The sequence below is a fragment of the Patella vulgata genome, chromosome 7, assembly GCF_932274485.2.
Source record: "Patella vulgata chromosome 7, xgPatVulg1.2, whole genome shotgun sequence".
In the NCBI taxonomy this organism is placed as follows: Eukaryota; Metazoa; Mollusca; class Gastropoda; family Patellidae; genus Patella; species Patella vulgata.
The window spans coordinates 66,076,494-66,101,153 of NC_065885.2; the positions used below are offsets into that span (position 1 = coordinate 66,076,494).

At 38.0% G+C, this 24,660-nt stretch overlaps 1 long non-coding RNA gene across 1 annotated transcript; it reads left to right on the top strand.

Annotated features, from left to right (window-relative positions):
* Nucleotides 1–6,359: 6,359 nt before the first annotated feature.
* LOC126826779 (uncharacterized) lies at nucleotides 6,360–22,694 on the top strand. Its single transcript, XR_007682391.2, has 3 exons — nucleotides 6,360–6,504; nucleotides 18,172–18,302; nucleotides 22,450–22,694. It is a non-coding gene; the product is annotated as an uncharacterized LOC126826779 (long non-coding RNA).
* Nucleotides 22,695–24,660: the final 1,966 nt, after the last annotated feature.

The following is a 24,660-nucleotide window of genomic DNA, read 5'->3' on the forward strand; positions in this document are numbered from 1 at the left end:
TAGGACGTTAAACCCCATTTCATTTCATTTCTTTTCCCTAAGGCCAAGCCATCTCGACATCGATATCAAAGCAAAATATGTCAAATGCCAATGCAATCTAGTTCCCGTGTAAACATTGGCGTGCACGTAAAAGAACCCTTGACAGTTGGCATTCGAAATAAGATTGGCCTGTCCGTCTTCATTAACCCTGTTGGTTTAGAACACTAGGACGTTGAACCCCATTTCTTTTCATTGCAACATGAAAATAAAATGTGAAATAATTGTAGTATATTTCTTCAAATTGATTTCCCTCGACATTCCCTAATGGTTTATTATAGAGACAAAATATGCCTATAGAACAATTATTTTGAATTGAATTCAGTTAAAAAGTAAATATTTCATTCCGATTCAATACACGGGAGAAATAAAAACACCCACACGATTACACGCATTAATCCTTCAACCACCTACTGATGATATAAAACAGACTTACTTTCTCTTTAACGAAATGTCGCCATTTTACTTAAATATGAAAATACAAAAAAATCTACCAGATTTATTAAACTCTATCGAAGATTAAAGGAGCTATATCGCTAATATTTGTTAAAGGAGCTATATCGCTAATATTTGGGACATAGAAATGGACACAAATGGGTCGCAACGCATATAATACTGTAATATGAATGTATATAAACTGATTTACATTCAATTGTTTCTGTTTTTACTGTAATTTCTAATCAGTTATGTTCGGCGAAATATGCCAGACGACTATATCTAGCCTCGTTCTTCGATTCTCTTGTCATAAATGGCGATGAAACGAATTATGCTACACGATTCGTGTACCAATGGTAAAATGTTTATTTTGTCGTAAATATTAGATATCAGAAGCCCGTCTTTTCCCTGTAAGGTCACAACATCAATGTTGATTTAAATTGACAAATAATTCGTGTTTTCAATATCGAAGACTTTGGGTGATATTGATTTAGAGACTAAGCTACATTACAGAAGAAAAAAAAATTAAAGTCTGTTTGTTTTGGTGGTTTTTTTTCTTTATTAAGAAAACTTTGTGATCTCAGATTAAAAAGTGTAAGCTTTAGTGTGGTCGTAGTGAAGAATTGCCAGAAATTATGATGGGGTGGGGGGGGGGGGTCTTGGTCTTTTAATAATCTATTGCACTAGTACTACCCCCGCCCACTGAGTTACCATCTTTATTCGGCGCCATTTTGAAATTTGACCTAGCCCAATCCCGCACTGGACAAACAGATCATAAAGAAAGCACGCGCTAACATGCTAAATTAGTTGACCCTACTCCTTGCCATGTAACAATCGGGGAATCGAAACCACGCCAGTGGACTCAATGACAGACCTTATGATACAACGCGCTCGCGCTACCCCCCCCCCCCTACACACAAATAATAGAGAGAGAAAAATGGGGTTTAACGTCCACTCGACACAAACTAGGTCATTTCGGGACTAACATATGTTTCTATTTTATTTTAATAATTCGCTTGGGCGTAGGGGTCTTTAGCAGTTGGAGGAAACCAGAGGACCGGGAGAAACCCATGAGATTGGACAGACGACCCTACTCCTTGTCACGTACAACCTGGGAATCGAAACCACGCCATTTGACTCAATGACAGACCTTATGATACAACGCGCTCGCGCCCCCCCCCCCCCCACACACAAATAATAGAACAGTCCAACTGATATATGAGATGAATATAAATATATTTTTACTTTTTTATGACACATATGATATAGTACTCTCTTTATCACAACATAAATACCAGATAAATCATTTATTGATATTGGTAATAAATAGAAAATCTCCTACTCGTCTTTTTTCATATCAAAAAATATCAACACTCGTCGATAAAGTAAATAAACAACGAGGCTCTGCAGATTTGTTTTTTTTTACTTTATTGACGATTGTTGATATTTTTTGATATGAAAAAAGACGAGTAGGAGATTTTATTTATCGCCCAAATAAATAAATATAATTTTTTGCTATAGACTTCACTTTTACTGAACCTGATTACAATACGGCTCAGTGATACATCATTTTTTGATAAAAGTCAATTAAATAAAAATAGTTCATGTTTAATAATAAAAAAAGAAAGAAAAAAAGATACTTTTGATAAAAAAAAATGAACTGTTCTTTAAAAATAAAAAAAGTAGTTCTTTTTCAACTGACCCATCAAATTCATGTAAAGCGATATCTCCTATCGCAGTAGAATATGAAATTTATCACACAAGCGATATCTACTGTAGAATGTGTTATGTGTAGGATAAAGCACGAAACTGGAGTTATGCTGGGGAAAGAAAGACTGAAGAAAATAACCCGAGAAAAAGAAAAACCGAAGCCGGCAGGCCGAGGTTTTTCTGTCGAGGGTTTTTTCTGAAGTTTTTCTTCCCCAGCATAACCGAAGTCGAGGACTTTATCTTGGTTATAAACCGTCAATGTTTACATGTACGCAAGATGAGAATATCACAGAATTCCCGTAAGAAAAACCTTATATCATGTTTTCTTATGGAAAACAAAAACCCTACCCTGGAAGAATAACCCTTTACTGGTTTAAAGAAAAACTTTCAGAAGAATAACCCCAAATTTCCCTGTATATCCAAAGCTTGTCAGACCGCAAGTTATTCCGGGCATAGAATATACCCCCAAGATCAAAGAGATTTACCGTTACAGGTTTATAATGGGTGATATAGCACATGATAGCACACATAGTAGACTTCAGTGTACTCGTTTTACTCATCAGTCGAGGTGGACATGGTTGCTTACTGCATCAAGGAATTGGATTGATGTCTTGTCACCCTGGGCGGTATCCCTGGGCCAGCTGGTACTTCAGTCGCAAAATTCTATTTTCAATTTCTCCTGTGTGTGCAAGTCTGCCGAACTTTGTTACGGTTGAAGAGGTGGGTACCTATCAAGTACGACTTGTGGTGTACCTTTCTGCCATGTGACAAATTCCACTCTCCATTTCCACTTCCACTTTCCTGACATAATGCATCTATACCCTTATACAGCATTTTATATACCCAACACAAAACAAAGAAACGTCTCAGTGCTTTTAGGTTGAGGGATTGTTAACCCCTTGTAGCCTACAAGTCGAATCATTACAATGAACATCAATCCAAAAACAGCTCACTTCCGTACAGTAATTACAAAGTTATGACGAATTGAAAATCTCGGAAGATTCGACATCCCCTGCCGACGTTTTATAAGATATAGTCATATAAGGCCAGAGTCACCTATGATTTTCACTGATAACATTTGATTGGCTTCTTTGTAATTCGACTGATTCAAAGCTGGGATAATTTTTAAAATTATTAAATCTCAAATCATCCGTTTGAATAAATTTTCACAGGGATTATGTCGTGAAACATTTGATATTGTCTGACAAATGCAAATAACGGCCAGGGAATTTAAGTTCCTTGACAACTTGAAGAATTTCCCAGTCTCTAAAAGGAATGTCAGTTTTAAAAAAAACAATCCGGTCATTATTTACAAAAATTTTCAAAATAGAAATTTTCACACCAGAGAACATGCGTTGTAGATAATAAAAACAGGATATGGTTAAAATTTATCTAAATAAGGCCATTTTGTTTATAACCCTTTTAAACAAACCGTCGCCATCTTTAAATTTCGCTGAATATTTTTGAGAGTCCCTGTTTTTAATCCGAATGAATATTTTGATTTTGTTTGATTGATTAAATGTTAATTAGTAGATTTTAGTACATTATAGCATGAAATTAGTGTAAGCTTACTCTTCCGGACACCTGTTACCACTGTTTGTCGTGTAATTTGTACACGGTGAACAGTCCATTTGCTGATTACACCGGTTTTCTTTAGGACTTCGAATATTGTCTAATGGTTTGGATTGTTCGTACTTAGGTTTATTTTATTTTATGTCAGTCATTATCACATAATCTTAACACAGAGATACGATAGATGCGTTATGAAGATTTCAAGAAAAGGAAGTGACGAACGCAAAAGTAATTGAAAAATTGAAATAGTCCGTACATTCCCTTGTTTTTATTTTTTTATTCATTCTATAATTAATAAAAACATGGTAATGCACGGACTTTTTCTGTTTTTCTCGTTTTCTCTTATCTAGTGACGGTCATTTTTTTTTGTTGAATTGTCAGATATCCTCCCACAGTCTCATATAACAACTTTTGTCCTTAGAAGGAATTATTTCTGAGCAGAAATTCGGCAGTGTATCTGTTATCACTCGTCACTTCAGTTAGTTATATACACGTAGAAGGATAACAAGGATAACTTGTGTTTTCCTTTTCCCTTCGTCACTTCCCTCTCTTGAAATCTTCATAACGCATCTATCATAGCAAAGATCTCTGTGTTAAAATTATATTTGGAACGTGTTTAACCAGTTCTATCATATATGTGATAATGACTGACATCAATATTGTCTTTTAAGAATTTGATATTTTTCGAAAAAATGCAAATGACCGTCAGCGGGAGTAAATAGAGGGGATGAATCGTGACGTCAGCAGTCATTGGATAATGGCGACATTCTCGAAATATTGACTAGTGGATTCAACGTTTATTTAAGAAATAACAGTAGATTGTGTTACATGATCGCTGACAATGAAACCTGAAAAATGCTTGCAAATACTCGTGTTACATCTCGTTTGGAATACTGTAATTCCCTGCTATGTAATCTTCCTGCAAATACGTTGTCTCTCCTCCAGAAAATTAAGAATAAAGCAGCACGAATCATTACCAGAACTAAACCTACTGATCACATGACCCCTGTTTTACATGATCTACACTGGCTTCCTATATCACTTTCAAAATACTTACACTTACTTACTCATTACATTCAGATAATTCGCCAGATTACCTTTAAATCCCTAATCTCCCTATATACTCCATCCCGTACACTCCGATCTCAAAATACATTTTTATCATTCCACATCTTACGGTAAACGCTCTATTTCCTACGCTTCTCTTTTCTGTGGAATACCTCACTTCTCGATATTAAAGGGACAATAACACTCTTGCTGGCTTGACAGCTCCAGAAAATAAATAATGGCCTTATTCTAAGTACTAGATGTTTAAGTGTCCTACCTGTTGTGTAAATTATCCATTACATCCTATTTTACTTGCCCAGAGGGTTCGAAAATATTTTAAAATCCAAGTCACAGTTGAAAAGGTTTACGTTAGGCTTTTCAAATCATTTAGTTGAATTTTTCCAATTTTTTAAATTAGGTGTGTTAAGATGAAATTTGTATCATCAATTAATTTGAATATTGTAAAATAGTACAATTTGTTGACCAGAATAAAGATTGGGGCATATTATTCAGTTACAACAAGAGTGGTATTGAGCCTTTAAACAATCTGATAGCATTGAAAGTTTTAAACGCAATTTAAAAACACACCTTTCTGTTGACTACTATGGCTTTTAATATATGTATCCGAGTTCATTTTATTCTGTTTTAGGCGCTGTTCTACTTTATCCTGTATTACTTTAAGCAATTTTAATTTGTTTGTTACATGTCATTATGTTATTATAAACTTTACTACCATATTTTGATTGTTATCGTATGCCATTTTAATTTCTTTTATCATCCATTTTATTTTATTTTCTATGTTTGATGTCCACAAAATGTTAACTGCGCCATTGAGCAGTATTTTATATAGGTAATAGACGCATTATAAATAAATTATTATTATTTTTATTATTATATCATTAAAATTATTTTTATTTAATCATGACATGTTTCATTATTTGATGGGGTGGGGAGGGGGTGGATGGTTAGCACGCGCGCGCTGTATCATAAGGTCTGTCATTGTGTCAACTGGTGTTTTTTTTATTCCCCGGTTGTACATGACAAGGAGTTGGGGCGCCTGTCCAACCTCGTGGGTTTTCTTTGGGTCCTCCGGTTTCCTCCTACTGCTTAAGACCCCTACGCGCAGCGAATTACTGAAATACAATTAAACCATGTGTTAGTCCCGAAATGACCTAGTTTGTGTCGATTGGACGTTAAACCACATTTCTCTCCCTCTCTCTCGCTCTTTCATTATTTAATAGCATATCAGCTAAATGCAGTCTGTATTGGCTGATAACATCGTCTGATCCGCTGCGGCTGCGCGAGGACTGAGAAACCCCCATGAGAAGTTGTCACGAGGAAAAAGCTTTTATCCCTCCCCCGCAATTAAGATTTTCTGATGTGTAACTATTTATCGCTTCCTACTAATAATACTCTGTAGTGCCAATCACTTAGAATGTTTCACAGTATTTGATTCACGCAATATCTTCACGTCATACAAAGAGGTGTGGTCAACAAGAGTTTTAAAGCATATAAGACCAGATGCGAGTTGACGCGATTTAAAGAGGGTGTTCAATCGCTCATCATTTGATCGATCGAATTATACAAAACTAACGACAGAATTTCTCCGACATGAAAAATATAGCAGTAGTAATGGTGTTAGTGTTTACCTGGCTGTACCTAGCGGTTGTAACAGGTCAGGGTGCCAACAACGACTTCACCAGGGTAAGCCGCATCCCTATTTTCTTTTCAGACCCTTCTTTTATCAGACGTTTTCGTTTATCAGACTTTTTTTTTTATCAGACCGGTGTTTTTTTTTTATTAGAACTGTAATTATCAGACCCATTTTTTAAAATCAGATCTTTAATTTATCAGACCTTTCTGTCTGTTAACCGTGGCTAAGTGGGTAAGACGCTGGCTCGCTAGCCTGGAGGTCGGGTGTTCGATCCCTGCATTGGCGGAGAAAGTTCATCTAGAATTTCGGATGTGGTCCCCCCTTATCAGTGGTGCAGGACGGAGGGCCTGACATGTACAGCTGTCTAGTCGTTCGGATGGGACGAAAAACCGAGGCCCCGTGTATACATTGGCGTGCTCGTAAAAGATCCCTTGACAGTTGGAATTCGATATAAGAGTAGGCCGTAGTGCGCTGTCCGGGAAAAATTTCCCTCATAGCACATTATATGGCGTATGCCCGTCTTCATTAGCCCAGTAGGACGTTAAACCCCATTTCATTTCATTTCTTACACGGGAAGCCACGGTGGCTTGGTAAGTAAGTAAGACTTTGGATCGCTATAACCTGGAAGTCCCGTGTTCTACACCTACTTTGGCCGAGAGCCCGCGTGTACAACAGCAAGACGTTAAACCCCATTTCATTTCATACTTTTAAAGATATAACCGATTCCACATGAGATAAAATAAAATGGGGTTTTACGTCCTGCTGTTCTGCTCCGAACTGGGTTAATGAAGACGGGAATACGCCATACAGTGTGCCATAAGTGATTGTTTGTCCGGACAGCAGCACTGCGGCCTACAATTACGCTGACATTAGTTAAACCTAGCGCCCAACCCGCCGGTACCCTGGCAACATCAACCTCATATAACTCTACATGGCTTATGCTGACATTAGTTAAGCCTAGCAAACAATCCGTCGTACGTGTGGTGAAACGCACGGGTCGTGGGGTTTGGTAGCACGCAGACAAGCCGCGAGAAACCGGGTGAAAATTTTGTATGTGCAGAACTAAAAGTCTCTACGACCAGTCTGCGATCTTCTACGGTGTCGAACAAGCGCAAGTGACGCGTAAAGCTCGGTTCATACTACATCCGTATCCATAAACGTATCGGCACCCGCATCCGTATCCGCGTTTTGCCGTTCAAATAGAAAACGCGAAAACGTCCAGCTTTCAAGGCTGAATTGTCTGTCAGAGATTGCATGAGTTTCTATTTGGGGAGATGATGTAATAAGGGGAAAGTACTCGCTGATTTGCTAAAGCTCGGCTCACTAGCCGAAATGCCGGACGCACTTTACAAAAATACGCTCTGGGTTAACGGACGCAGTTGTTTTTGTGCGCAATACGTGTCGGATTCTATTTCAACCCTTTCTCTAAAAATGACTAAAGTATATCAGTACGTATTCACGCACGTATTTACAGATACGGATACGGATGTAGTATGAAGGGATCTTAAGTCTCACGCACGGGATTACTAAAATTTCACCCGTAGACTGCCCGTAGTAGCAGTGATTTAATGGTATATGTACTAAAAAAGTATTCAAACTAATTAATTTGTCATAATTATGTTTCAAATCCTTCTCAAATTGCGAAGGAATGTCCTGCTATTAAAATTCGATCAAACCAGGTCACGTTTACGTCACGTCTTGGGAGTCAGAGGAGAATTCATTGCATACATAAGACGATGTTGTCTTTAATCGCTTACTATTTATTACAAATATCGAATCCTAATTAAATTCTAGGATTATCCACTACCCGCGCCTTTTTCCGTCATTTTTATCTCATAAAGTGTTGCACGTCTAACTCTTCATAGCGTTTATCAATTTGTACATCAAGCGCTCAATGTTCGCGTGCGACCTTTGACATCACGCGTGCAGAAATTCTTAATCGTCGGGCTGTTGATTAGGGGAACCCATACATTTTTGTCCTGTATACGCTCCATGAGTGTTTTTCGGGGAGTCCAGTATTTTTCTAGTAAGATTGGATATCTCTACTTTCCATATATACCAAAATTGCCATACTTTTATTGGAAATAACCACCCTATAAATACTTTTCTGGGATGTATTGTAATCGAGAAAATAATTAATTCAACTAATATTTTACAATGGTTATTGAAGTCTATCAGATAAATATATAAATTCGTGGGCTGTATTCAAAATGTGCGTATTTATTTGTAATGTATTATTTCTACCACTGTTTGTAAATTAATAAAAAAAATATTCGATAATGTATTTATAATTTGGAATCTAACATTGGTAAAATTTGGACAGAGTAACAAATAGTGTTCAGTAATGGCCACAGGAACAAGTTGGGGTTGTCCATTAAGTGTATGGCGAATTTATGGTAGTCAAAGGCGGATTCAAGGGGGGCGCGAGGGCGCGCGCCCCCTAATTTTCGATAGTGCCCTTTTTTACTGCTGAAAGTGCCCTTTTGTCAGACCCAAATATGTCCGTTCCCAACCTGTTGCAGGGATCCCAAATGACTCAAACCATCGATTCAAACACACCAGTCTGGTCTAATTAATGCTTCCACTTTCAAACGAATTCTTGTTGTTTAGCTGACGGTGCCCTAATCCTATAGAGTGACTATAGACAGACATCTTGTGGAATCGGCGGCGTATACACTCGTGCCCATCAACGACGCGCATGAGTGCAACTTGATGTAGCATTGTTTCATGTGTGGACAGTACAAAGTACAAGTTACAAGGCTTAAATAGTGAAGTGGCTAGGGAATAGATTCGTCTTTTTTCCCATCATAATGCCTCGCTCGCCTTGACGATTTTCGAGTCACATGTTCAACTGCCTTTTTTGCTCGATTTTAAGGCTCTTTTTCAACATTTCCGAACGTTTACTTAGACGAAAATATCAGCCAAATAGCTCTTGGAATGGCTACAGATGCAAGGAAATGACGGATAATTTTCTTGGGGGACCCCCCCCCCCCCAAAAAAAAAATCCCCTCTCAGTGGCGTGCCCCGTCTCCGCGGTCAGTGCCCTCATTTTGCGGCGCCCCCCCCCCTATTTTCAAAATTCCTAGATCCGCCCCTGGTAGTTTAAGTTGCTTTTATTATAATTCTGTCAATTATGGATTCCGGTGTAAAAAAGAAATATTTAGATACTAAAATATCATCATTATTAACTTTTGATAGATGGTGACGATTTTATACGTTCTGGTGCATTATCCAAGTCGTTTATTACGGACGGTAGGAAGGAGTTATTTTTTATAAAATTTAGTATTTGCAGGAATATTTCTATACAGATTTATAGCCTGGGATTTGGGAAGTACTAGGATAGACAAGTAACTTGGAGTCATTTTATTCACCATTTTGTAAAATAGAATTAGTTTATGGCGATATCGTCTAATTTCAAGCGAAGTGAACCCAGTTTCTTTATACAATAGATTATAAGATGTACCTCTCACTAATCCAGTTCTAAGGGTATCGAAATTAAAGTTTTCAAGTACAGTACTTTCGTGTTTAGTACAGTAGTCGAATAAAAGAAATATAAATGCTTTGTATATTGTTTCAAAGGACCTTCTGCTTAAACGATACTTTTATTTCTTTTCCGGACCAAACCGATACTCATTCTGAACACTGAAAAATATCAACCCTACTTCGAGGATAGATCTCTGCCCTAAGTGACTGCCATATACAAAGACTAATTAAACCTTTACAATTTTAATAAATCAAGGCAGAATACATACTTCTCAAAATTCTCCAAATACAGTTAGTGGTTAAGATTAAAATCGTCGATTTAGGACTTAAAATGTCGGCCAACTAGCTTAGTGTCTGCTCACAATATTTTCCATAATATTTGAAATTAAAAACACAAATAAAGTGTCCAATATTGGGCCATGTCTATCAATACTGGTGTTGTTATCTTGCATTGAAAATATGGAATCCTAATATCCAATATTTAAGACACAATAAAATTCAGTACAGGAGTCGTGTATTCTATGGTTTCGGGCGACATTTGTAATGAAAAAAGGAAAACATATTCTACAAGACAATATTAAAGTAATAAGTAAAATGACAAAATAATAATAATAGGAAAGTGTAGAACGGATTAAGCAGGCGTTGGTGGCTACCGTTCAATTTGAACTGTTCACGTATTTCACAAAACATAATAGATTAAAAACTACTTGTTTTAAAAAATTTAATAAAAATATAATAATGGAATTCATTATCTCTTTGCATTTATATCCATTTTGGTCTCTTTAAAGTTTCCAGAGTCATGCCCATTTTATTTGTTCATTTCCGAAGAATCAGTTGAATATATTAACCATATTTGCAATATAGGATTTCACAGTATTTTTAAAGTTTTGGTGACAAAAAATATTTTAAAAGATTGTCTCATGTCAAACATACTACCCGCGGGCCAGACCCGGCCTGTCAAGGGTTTTAATGTGGCCCGTGGAACAAAATATAGTTTCAACAAACTAACGTGTCGACAATTCTTAGAAACTAGCGTTGGAAATCATTTAATATTGTTTTCCGGTTTCAGTATGACCCTGACTTCTGTACTGTATGTCTACAGCTGCGTTCACACTGCTTGCGCATACAATCCGAATTCCGGATCGGTTTATCGCGGATTAAAAGCGATGCGTCACATAACACGATTTCCCGCGATAAGACGAAAGTAGAAATTAACATGCGCGTAAAGATATCATTTCCTGTAAAACCGTTGATCTGAATCAAGCGTGCCACACTCAAATCTTGACTGCAAAGAAACCCGATTCAGAATAATTGTTCCGGTTTGAATTCGGAAAAATATACGGATTCGTTAATTCAGATTCAGTTCGGGTTTTAGCGAATTTAGCGTGACGCCAAAATCCGGAATAAGACTTTATTCTGAGTTCAATTCAGATTGAACCCCCAGTGTGAACGCAGCTATAGATATTTAAGTTCGATAATTTAGTCCAGTTTAAAGTTTTGTATTGCATTATAGTCTGGAGGCTCAGCGCGGGGGGGGGGGGGGGTCCATCAAATGGGCACAAAACCAGACCCAACTAGTCTAGAGTAAAATTTTGCGTAGAATATGATGCCGAGTGGTAATCAGTCCGCCGTTGGGCGTTTACGAGATATTGGGGGTCAAAGGTCAAATGGGTTCATTTGTACTGAAAGTGAATGCGCAGTCATTCTTGTATTATGAAAAGAAGCTGAAAATGATCGAAAGTAATCACACTTTCAATAAAAATGTAAACTTGCTAAATTCACCTTTAGTCTTAGTGACCCTGAAGGTCAAAAGGTGAAATTGACGATTTTTGTCAAATAAATCAATACAATTGTCTTTGTCGTGATATATTTGTATATCTCCAGCCCACTTGATGTAAAATATTAGTTCATGTGACCCCTGAATCGGAATCAGTTTGGCACCCGTGATCTAGTGAAATGAAATGAGTTTAACGTCCTACTGTCCTGCCCCTACTGGGCTAATAAAGACGGGGGAAATTTTGCCCGGGCAGTGGCACTAATGCCTACGAGTCTTAGGTTTCCGTCCCATCCGAACGACTAGACAACTGTCCTTCTCAGGCCCTCCGTTCGGAATCACTGACAAGGAGAAACCACGCCGCAAAATCCCGACGAACTTTCTCGGCCAATGCAGGGATCGAACACGCGACCTCCAGGCTAGCGAGCCAGTGGCTTACCCACTCAACCACCGTGACCCCACCGTGATCTATAGATTGACATTATTATAGAGTGTCAACTGTCTTGCCGATATATGAAAGTATTTCACAATATATTTTTTTTTAATGTCTAGGGATCAGCATTGTTGATTGACAGTATTTTGTGTTTTTTTATTCCAGACGATAAATTAGAATAAAATTCAGATGTATTTTATAAAAGCTCTATAGGTTGTTGTATTATTCCCTTTTTTACAACAGACTACAAAACATACTTAAACATACATTATGCAAGAGATAAATCCGCCTATTGTAATTCTTTCTTTAGGCCTTAAAAATGTTATATAAATTATTAATTAGACATTAATTTATTAACTTGCCAAGACCATAATCAAATCTCGATGCCATCTGAGGCTCTAGATGATCAACGGATTTAAACACTATTGGCGGGTTATGATTTAATTAAAAACTAGATAATCGAGACTTAGGTTACTATCGTGGCGACGGTAGCAATGACAATCAAGACTCTGTTATTCCCCAAACAGTCCTCCAGCGTCGCTCAGAATTAAGTAATTTGACTGAAATTTTCAAAAATATTAATTTTCATTATTTATTTTTTCAACTATTTTAACTGTGAGATCTCTATATCTAAATTTTACATAATGCATCTTTAACGTTATTTTTCACCAAGAAATAGTTATTTTTAATATTTCCAATGATTGCTAAAACTGTTCTGTTTATTGTCAAACATGGAATGCTGTGAAGGTCCTTCCCAATAAACGCCCGCCCTCCCCAGATGAATACGTTTTAAACATGTATGTTTTTACGTAGCTGTGTTCCAAATTTCAGATGTAAATCTATTACATGTGGTGATTTCTTTTTTTTTTTAAATTTTTCATTAGCAGAGTTATAGATATAATATCTAGTTATTTTTAGGATCTTTTATCTGGTGAACAGTTTTGAATGATATCTCTGATGTTTGTCTGGTCGGGATCTCCCTCATAGAATTCTGTATGTATACGCTCGTCTTCATTACACCAATCGGTGTAAAACTGTAGGACGTTCCCCCCACCCCCTCTCTCTCTCTAATGAGGGGATGGGGCGGGGTGGGAATTACGGACGACTAAGAATACACGTCAACCGAAATATGGGGTGCTCAAGGCTTGGGCGATTTTCATCCTCCATCCTTGTGTCAATAAACACACACCTTGATACATACGTCAATAAACACACGTCCTAATACACACGTCAATATACCCGCGTCCATAAATATACACCCTGATACACACGTCAATAAACACACGTCAATATACACACATCCTGATATACACATCAATATACACACGTGAATAAACATACGTCCTGTTAAACACAAGTTTTACTTGTTGATCGATAATTAGATAAAAAATTTCCGGGTTCATTAATAGATAGAACAATTACGAGCATTAATAATAATAGTTCAATTTCATTGGTTGAGTCAATTCTTGTCATATATGAGCTATTTTTGTTTAGATGTACTAACGTTTAGCGGACGTTAAACACAAAGATATGCTAGACTACCCCGTTACAGACCACGCCCAAATTTAATCAACGCTAAACATTTTTTTTTTGTTTTGAACATTGAGATATTCCATTTCAAGTGGACCAGTGCTTGTAAAGTAACCCCTTCAGACAATTATGAAAAAAATATATGTTATAATGCATGCAAATTTTTGTAAAGTGCAAAGTTATATGACTCTCACTTTAATATTGACTGAGGTATGGCCTTTTGAATAGGGATGCCTTTTCGCAAGTTTTGAAATTACTTTTATATGACTCGATTTTTTTATCTGATTTTATTCCTTCTAGTCAGTCTATATAATTTTCTGTGAGGGTCACTTTACAACCTTCAGAGAATTTGGCCCCCTTGACATGGAATGACCGTAATTTTGTTGCTTCTGGAAGCCAATTTAATGTGCGAGAGAAAGAGAGAGAGAGAGAGAGAGATATTGGGGGGGAGAAAGAGGTAAACGTCCACTCGACACTAGGTTATTTCGGTACTAACATATGATTCAATTTCATTCAATAACTCGCTTGCCCGTAGTGGTCCTTAGCAGTGGGAGAAAACCGGAGGACCCGGAGAAAACCCACGGGGTTGGACAGGCGACCCTACTCCTTGTTGACTCAATGACAGACTTAATGATACAGCGCACACGAGCTAACCATTCGACCATCCGACCCCCGCATTATTTAGCCCCAAATATTTATTAACATGTTGAACCAATAACCAAGTCTCTAGACCACCGGATGGTTGTGATTTAATTACGATCTTCGAAAATAATTTAATTAAAAAATGGATAACTTCGCTCAGAATTCATTAATTTGACTGACAGTTTTGAAATATGAGTGGACGTCAAATCCGATTAATAATACAAAGAAAGAAAATAGAGTGTAACTGTCTTGCTTTCCTCTAACAGTCGCCCCAAGAACAGCTGTCTAGTCGTTCGGATGAGACAAAAAGCCGAGGTTCCGTGTATACATTGGCGTGCACGTTAAAAATCCCTTGGCAGTTGGAATTCGATATCAGAGTAGGTCATAGCACCGTTGTCAGGGCAAACTTTTCTCCATAGCCCACTGTATAGTGTATGCCCATCTTCATTATCACTTTAATCTTCATTATCACTTTAAGAGCAAAACAGTAGGACGTTAAACCCCCATTTCATTTCATTTGTCTAAGAACCAAGTTAGTGAAGACGCCATGGAGAGTTATATGACACAACTGTATACCGGCCTACTTTTATTTTTACAATGTTCAATGGCCGTCTGCATATTGTGTTAACATTGATACCAATTAAACATACATTATGCAAGAGCTAAATCTGCATATTGCAGGTCTTTTTCTTTGGGCATGAAATGTTTTCTAAATTATTAATTAAACCTTTATTAACTTATCCAGACCATAATCAACGCTCAATGTCATCGCTAGCTTGTGATATTTACTGGATTTGAATGCATTTTGTGATGGATGATTTAACGTCAGAATGGATGATCGAGACTATGTTTTTTATCCTGCCGACATTAGTAATGATATTCGGGACTAGGCCGTATTTTCAGCATATTCTATTCACGTTATTTAATTTTAACTGCCAGTTGTTTATCTAATCTCCCATAATTCGGTGCTAGCTTTATATTTGGAATCTTTCGCACTGATGATATTGTGTTGGTCATTCTAGCAATCTAGATCTGAAAAGAAATCTAGGTACTCTACCAAAATCGTCAAAAGACGACTCTACACGGAAATAACGACTTATTTGTAGATTAGTATCTTTTCAAATATACTTTATAATTCATATCTTCACTATTAATACCCCAAATATTTTGTTTTACTCTGATTGATCGTATTTGAATAAACTTCTGCATACAAAAGCCAATTTATGACTGGGGTCTTAGATTAACCCTTTGTTGCCGACAAGGTTATTCGTGTGACGTGTCTGTAAAAGGGTTAATTTGTTATACCACGTGCAATATAGAACACCCACAACATGTGTGTATCCTATGAATAGAACTAATGAATACAGGCATATACCAGACAGTGAGCTATTAGAGAGAATTTTGAGCGAACAACAAGACTTAAATTTAATAATGATGCTAACTGTAGATGGATAAACGTAGTTGACAATGCTTGGTCATACCAGCTTTCTAACATTCCATAATGTCATTTGTTTTATATTTCCATTGAAACGTCTGTCCATTAACCAAAGTATCTAGAGAAAATAAAATCGGTCGGTCATCGATCTGTAGGCAGACAGTTTCACTTTAATAGAACAAAATAAATCAACACCTTATTCATTTCTTTATTTTAAATTAATGTTTAAGGTCAGGTTAACACTGTATCGACAATCGTTTACTTTAGCATCAATATTGCTAGGTACTTATCGACAATCCTTCAGTTTAGCAACCATATTGCCGGTTTGCACCAATATGACTTCGTTTGTTAAGGAAATTGGTAGCTGTGGTGAAGGTTCGTATATTTCTGGTGGTCCAAAGTCCGTTTATATTCTCGCACTATTCATCACTTTAAACTCATGAATGAGCGCTGAATCTAAGCAAATGATAATCCCTGTTAATATTCTAATTCGTTGGTTTTTTATCCTAAATTCTTACATTTGTCAGAGATTATCGTCCATATAAAAAAATTATGCATTTTGTATCAAATTAAACCAATTAAATTCACAAATAAACATAGCACATCTTTCATGGTCAACAGACACAATTTCCGTTTGGGTTCCAATCAAAGCCAGAAAAGGGTTACACAAGATAAAAAGTGTGAATTTTGCGGTACACAATCGACATAGTTATTTTATTGTTTAAATACGTAAAGAAAATGAATGTCTAAAACAATTTACAAAGTTCATCGTCTCCTTTATTCGTTTAAATTTTAAAAAAGTAGCCACACATTACAGCGTCATGGACACGATGGATTTACAAAACTAATATTGTCACTTTTGAGATTTGTGAATTATGTACAGGTCCTATTTTAAAATTAATCAAATCAAGGCCTTTATAACTGTTAATCTGGGTTGGTTACGGTAGCGAATTAATATATCTAACTTACCAAAGGGACTAATACTTTTCATGTACAAGTTCAGGGCGTTTTTGTTGCGTTGGAGACGAATAGATATTACTTAGATGATAACATTGGCATAACCCCAGACTTCAGCTTTATCCGGTTAGCACGTGCGCGCTGTATCATAAAGCCTGTCATTGAGTCAACTGGCGTGGTTTCGAATCCCCGGTTGTACTTGACAAGGAGTAGGGTTGCCTCTCCAACCTCGTGGGGTTTCTCCGGGTCCTCCAGTTTCCTCCCACTGCTAAAGACCCTACGTGCAAGCGAATTATTGAAATAAAATTAAACCGTATGTTAGTCCCGAATTGACCTAGTTTGTGTCGAGTGGACGTTAAACCCAATTTCTCTCTCTCTCCAACTTTATCCATTACAAATCACATGGTCAAAAGAAAAGATTCAGGTTTTTCTAGGATTATCTCCCTTGTTCTGAGTATGTTTTGTAGGATTGTCAAGCGGAGTGGGCGCTAATTACGACTGGCCCCCGGATGCATTCAATTGATTCAACATATACGGTTGTTGTTTAGAACTTGTGTGTGTCTTGCCCGCGGGTTTGTCTTATGGCTGTTCAATCATACCTGGTGTGATCCTCCAGTACTTATGGGAGCCACGGTGGCTAAGCGGGTAAGACGCTGGCTCGCTAGTCTGGAGGTCGCGTGTTCGATCCCTGCATTGACCCAGAAAATTCATCCAGATTTTCCGACTTGGTTTCCCCTTGTCAATTGTGCAGGATGACAAGGACAGCCGTCTAGTCGTTCGGATATAAAGAAAAACCGAGGTCCCGTGTATACATTGGCATGCACGTAAAAGATCCCTTGCAAGTTGGATTTCGATATAAGAATAGGCCGTATGTTCCCCTACCCGGGAAGAATCGTCCCCATAGCACACAGTATGGCGTATGCCCGTCTTCATTAGCCCAGTTGGACGTTAAACCTCACTTTATTTCCTGAACCTATGTTTGGTGGTTCCCAATCTTTATCTGGACCAATCTGATTAAAATAAAGATCTATATGTCGTTTCGTTTTATTCATACTTTCGATGGCCTCTACTGCATGAAGATCTGACCAGTTGTAGTGGGAGGCTGTGTCAGGGGTCATACTAGCGGGTTTGACCTATGGCGTCAGACATTTGATTACCCAATCAACGTTGATGTTTCTAGTAGGATACCCACAATTCCGTGCATTGCACGCCAAGAACTAGCTGCAACAAACCGTTTCATTGGTTAATCCCCTCACAGCAACCAGAACGCGGGTTATATAACAACTCTTCCAGATCGTAGTGTAGTAAAGACAAGTAAAACGAAATTTTGGACTTTAAAAAAACGAAACGAAATAGGATCTGTGTTGTAATCAGATTATGTGAGAACGACGTTGCTTGTTACTAATAATAAACCATGTCATAACCTGTCAATTGATTGACTTTCTTTATTTTATTTTGAACAGATGTTACGAAATGGACGAGTATCGAGACAGGCCGTCATCTGTAGTAGAAACATGGCCTGTGAATGGGCCATCTGTCCATGGAGAAAGAATGTCATAGTTACCAGAAATGAATGTAATTTTATACCAAATATGTAAGTATTATGTGAAATGGAGACGGAAGTCTGTAACTTGTGGGGGCGGGGTGGATGGCCGAATGGTTAGCGCGTGCGCCTTGTATCATAAGGTAAGTCATTGAGTTAACTGGCGTGGTTTCGATTGCCCGCTTATACGTGACAAGGAGTAGTGTCGCCTGTCCAACCTCGTGGGTTTTCTCCGGGTCCTCCGTTTTTCTCTAACCACTAAACCCCCTACGCACAAGAGAATTATTGAAAAAAAAGATCATTATGTTAGTCCCAAAATGACCTAGATTGTGGACTTTAATCCAGCCCCCACCCCCACCACCACCCCCACTCTCTCTCTCTCGTTCATAACTATCAGCCGCCGTATATTAAGTGTACTGACTACTAATATCCGGTTGACCTTTCGTCGATATCTAAAGATGTATACAACAACGTCTCATCCTTAATATTTTGAATTCTCCAATATCCTGTTTTCTATAAATAAAATAAATCAGTTTATTTTAACTTTTGATTCGTACTTTATATAACATACTTTCTTAGATCAGCATCTGTCTGTTTCATTCAGTAGAGATGTCGAGTCGGCACGACATGGTTCCGTCTGATCACGACCTTTACTGACACTGGTGATCAATGGATTGTGGGTGTTAGAATATATCATTCCGAGGGGAAACCCTAGAGGAAACAAACACGGCAGGACCGGATTAGAATCAGTCTCAATTCAGCAATCAAATGATTACACTCCTTTCACTATTAGAAACATTCTGATTTTTAGTAGGCGAGGTTTGTATATGGTAATCGCCACGAAACGTTTACATTTCCGGACTTTTGATGTCGTTAAACATCACTTTCAAATGATTACAATTCTTTCACTAAATGTAACGCCTTGATTTTTTTGTAGGCTAGGTTTGTGTAAGTTGATCACCGAGAAATATTTAGATCTTCTGAGAGTTTAATGTGTTTTGATATTTTTCCGCGACTGAAATAGAAACACGATGTCATCTTCAAACTGTTTTTTAAGTTCGTGTTCTGGAAATACGAACGTGAATCAACATCAATAATTCTTTCAATTGTCATCTAAATATGGTGCTGTATTCGACATCCTAGTCGGACCGTAAATCTACATCAATAATTCTTCAGTTGTCATCTAAATACGGTGCCGTATTTGATATCCCAGTCGGAGGGAACAACAGGACGTTGAAACCCACATTTCATTTCAATTCTAATTAATATGTCAAACTGTAACTGTAAATATCTCAATAATGTACCACTTGTAAACATGTACCAAATATGGGCTAATGAAGAAAGGCATGTTCCGTACAATGTGCTATTTTGCCCCTGCAGTGGCGTTTCAGTCTAGTTGTCGTCCATTTTCAACTGTCAAGGGTTCTTTTATGTTTTTGTGACGACTAAGAACTGTTCCATACCCGTTTTTCGTCGAAATTATTGGCCGCGAAAGTTCATCGGGATTTTTAGGACGTGCAACTAGCTGTCTAGTTGCTCGTATGGAACGAAAAACCTAGGTCCCGTGTACACATTGACATACACGTTAAAAATCCCTTGGCAGTTGGAATTCGATATAAAAGTAGGCGTTAGCAAAAGTTTCCTCATAGCACACTGTATGGCTTATGCCCGTCTTCATTAGGCCAGTTCGGGGCAGAACATTAGGACGTTAAACCCCATTTCATTTCATTGGGTAAAACAAAAAATTAAAACTAGATTTATTATGCATTTTCGTATATGCATGAATTTCCCTCGGCCCTTATTCGTCAGCTTAACCCACACGATGACTACAGAAAACCTGCAGCAGTCCACTTCTCTAAATATCCTCTCAAGATGGTTACAAAATAAAGCTGTAATTACGAATGATATTCTTTTTATAAAGTAGTTTTAAGCTCATGTTTGGACAATATTGTTGAGACCCTACCCAACACTAGTTAAAGAGCTGAAAGTTCCCGCTATAATTTTTAAAAAATAGATAAATACAAGGGAATATCTGGAGATTTAAGTCAACTTACTTCATTCTGATCGAGAAAAGCGGCGTCTCGATTGCCAGTGCTACTGTTGCCACGATAGTAAGCATAGTCTCGATTAACCATTTTTATATTAAATCATTAACTGCCAATTGTACTTAAATCTGTTAAAAAAATCTCGAGCATCCGATGGCATCAAAAGTATATTATGATCTTGTCATGTTAATAAATATCTGATTAATAATTTATATAACATTTAAAGCCCAAAGTAAAGACATGTAATGGACATATTTAGCTCTTACATAATGCTTCTTTAACTAATCACAGTAGTTCCAACATCAGCCCACCTGCGTCCGGGTTATACATTTTAGTTTTACAATTCTTTTTATTGCATAAAAAATGAATTCTTGTAGAGTTGAGTAAGTTCGCAAAAAAATAAATCCCAAATCTTTATTTAAAATCAGTGATGAGAATGAAATTAAGAAAGAAGGTAAAAATCGCAGAAATTAAAATGGCGGATCCTTGTAATTATGAAATATCATTACAAAACACATTGATTTGAAACTAACGACACACTTGTGAATTCGACGAGGAAATGTGCGGCAAAATTTGCCTCGTGTTTGCGTAAATATTTCTCGAATGTCGAGAGTGGGTGGGCACAAAACTCGGGTTCCATATATACGGCTGACAGCGCATTAAAGAACCCTTAAATAAGAGAAGGCCGTAGCGTCACTATCCGGACAAAATGGTCCTGATAGGACACAGTATGGTTCATTTTGTCTTTAGTATCGTCGGTGAATGCTGTATGCCCGTCTTTATTGCTTGCTAGAGAAGCCTAGTCGAAACGTCGCTCAATAATAAGCAGTAATTGTATTCCGTAGAATTGTGACCTGTATATTTATTACCCCGGCTAGTGTCGAATGTTAAACCCAATTTTATTTTACCCGAACTATGAGCGCGTATCTGAATATTCATATTATTTAAATATATTTTATACAAGAGCTAAATGTGACTATTGTAGGTCTTTAGTTATGCCTTAAATGTAATACAAATTATTATACATTAAATTAACTTACCAAGACCATAATCAATTCTCGATGCCACCGGGTACTCTAGATTTTCAACAGATTTAAATACGATTTGCGATTAATGATTTAACATAATTATGGATAATGGAGACTTTGTTTATTATCGTAAAAACGGTAGCAATGACAACCGAGGCTACACTGTTCTTGTAACGGCGATAACTCAACTCAAAATAAAGCAATTTGACTGAAATTTTCAACATATTCCCTTTTCATTATCTATGTTTTAACTATTATAACGGGATCTGTCAGTTCTTTATCTTATCTTACATAATGACCTTTGTCAGTTCTTTATCTAATCTTACATAATGCCCCTTTAAGCGGAAAGATATGGTGGTTACGGTGATGGTCTAACGTTCGAACTTTCGATCATAAGGTCTGTCAACGAGTCAAGTACGGTGGCTTCGATTCTAAAGAGTAGGATCGCCTCTCCAACTCGCTCTCTCTCTCTCTCTCTCTCTCTCTCTCTCTCTCGTCGATGCATAAATAACAGTAAGGATGGTAGAGGGTAAACAATAGCCCGCTTACCTAATTCTTAATGTTTGACCTTGTGTGCTTTCCTCGCCCCCCCCCCCCCCCCGCGTGTATATATAAAGAAGGAAAGTGTCAAGTAAATTTCGAATTTGGATAATGAAAAAAATGAAATGTGTTTTTACATCCTATTGTCGACAATTAAATAATAAAACGCATCGTCAATGCATAACAAATATGAAATGAAATAGGGTTTAAGGTCCTACTTCTCTGTTCCAACTGGGCTGATGAAGACGGACATACGCCATACAGTGTGCTATGAGGGAAAAATTCCCGGTCAGCGGCACTATGGCCTAACCATTCGGCCCCCCAACCCAAAAATAAGAAAATAAATAAACATGTAATAGGGTGATCCCCAGGCCTAGCAAAAATATATTATCAGATGACGGGAATGTTATAGACCTAGGAATGACATGAATTTAACATTGTGGTCAATAGAGAGAGAATTAGTAGCCTGACTCCATACAGGGCTGTTTATTAACTCCCTTGTCATGGATTTAACATTGTGGTCAATTGAGTGAGAATTAGTAGTCTGAATATTTATAATAATTTCCTTTCTTTTTTTCATTACAGGCACTGCTCATGCGCCAGTGGAACTTCCTGTAGATCATCTGGATCTATGGAAACACATCGAAAGTCCTTAGTTACTTACGTTTTCACGTGTCAATAACAAATTGTGATAGATAACATTTCCAGCCAGCCTTTATTTATATTTTAATTTGAAAAAAGCGAGTGAAAGAACAGATGCCGCCATCACTCCTGAAACAGTTTCCAGTCTACCTGAATAAATTAAATGGACATTATTTAAAGAGTGTCGCTAACTGTAATAAATAAATTGATATTTTTGTGAAACTTTTTGGTCTTTTTATTTAATTTTTCAAATTGGGTTTCCGGTTTGACTCGATACCTGGTTTCAGCTTGACTTGACAACTGACTTGTTTTCCGGTTTCGCTGGGTACCCGGTTTCAGGTGGACTTGTTTCAGTTAATAAATGAGTGAGCTAAACCTGAACAATTTGACAGTAAAGTGGCTAACTTTTCATTTAGTGGCGGAATAAGACGCATGGGTTAACCAGACTGGGGTGTGCTGGGCAGAGAGCAGGACTTTATCCATATTCAGACAGTGTGTATCCCAGGCAGCATGTTTCCTGACAGTAGATATCCCAGACAGCGGGTATCCCAGGCGGGGGACGATCACTAGTCCGCGAGTTTACTAGTCCGCCACTATAAAAATACTATAAATATGGGTATCAAAAAAACTCAGCAGGTATGGTGACTGATTGGTATCATGTCGCGATGTCGCCCTTCATAAGGCGACTATCCAACAACCCGACATCATGACATTTAACCCGACATCACGACTTTTTACCCCAATTATACGATTTTTCACCCGACACCACGACATTTAAAATGTTGTAATGTCGGGTTAAAATGTCGCGATGTCGGCCATCTTCCCCTCAATATATAGTATGATTATTTACAATGATCCTGATGTTGAGCAAGAAAATTCCCCGGGATTTTGCAGCGTGGTTTCTCCCTGTCGATAGTGCAGAACGAACGTTATGCCAAAGGATAGTGTCTAGTTGTGTAGATGGGACAAAAACACAAACCCCTGTGTACACATTGACGTGCATATAAAAGAATCCTTCACAATTGGAATTCTATGAAGAAATGCCATTGTCCATAGAAAATTTCCGTCACAGCACTCTGCGTAGCGTATGCCTATCTTCAATAGTCCGATTGTCTGCACTACCGAAAGGGAGAAACCACGCTAAACAATTCCGGGGGGCTTTCGTGACCAACACCAGGATCAGTGTACATAATCAAACTGTAAAATGTCGTATTGTCCTATTGAAATTTCGTGATGTCGGTTTGCCGTCTTATGAAGAGCGACACCACGACATCACTACATGATACCAATCAGCCACCATACCTGCTGGTTTTTTTATACCCATATTTATAGTATTTTTTATAGCGGCGGACTAATAAACCCACGGACTAGTGAATCTGCGGGCTAGTGCACCCGCGGATCCCTCTCACCCTAGACAGTAGGTATCCCGGGCAGCGGGTATCCCAGACAGTAGGTATCCAAGGCAGTAGGTATCCCATACAGTAGGTATCCCAGGCAGTAGGTATCCCAGGAAGCGGGTATCTCAGGCAGTAAGTATCCCAGACAGTAGGTATCCCAGGCAGTAGGTATCTCAGGCAGCGAGTATCTCAGGCAGTGGGTATCCCAGAAAGTAGGTATCACAGACAGCGGGTATCCCAGGTATTTCAGACAGTAGGTATCCTAGGCACTGAATACTGGAAGGGGTAGCCAATTATTAAAAGTGAAAACGGGGCAAGACAATAGATTGAAACTCCTGCTTTTACACCCACATAATACCCGAGTTGTAGTTTGGGTATCCTAGAATCTGAATGTTGGGGAGGGGTAGTGGAGGAAGAGTTGTAGTGTTGTTATCTAGAATCTGGATGTTGGGAGGGGTAGTAGAGGACGAGTTGTAGTGTGGGTATCCTAGAATCTGAATGTTGGGAGGGGTAGTGGAGAACGAAATGAAATGAAATGAAATGGGGTATAACGTCCTACTGTTCTCTTCCGAACTGGGCTAATGAAGACGGGCATACGCCATACAGTGTGCTATGAGGGAAATTTGGCCTGGACAGCGGCACTATGGCCTACTCTTATATCGAATTCCAACTGCCAAGGGATCGTTTACGTGCACGCCAATATGTACACGGGACCTCGGTTTTTCGTCCCATCCGAACGACTAGACAGCTGTCCTTG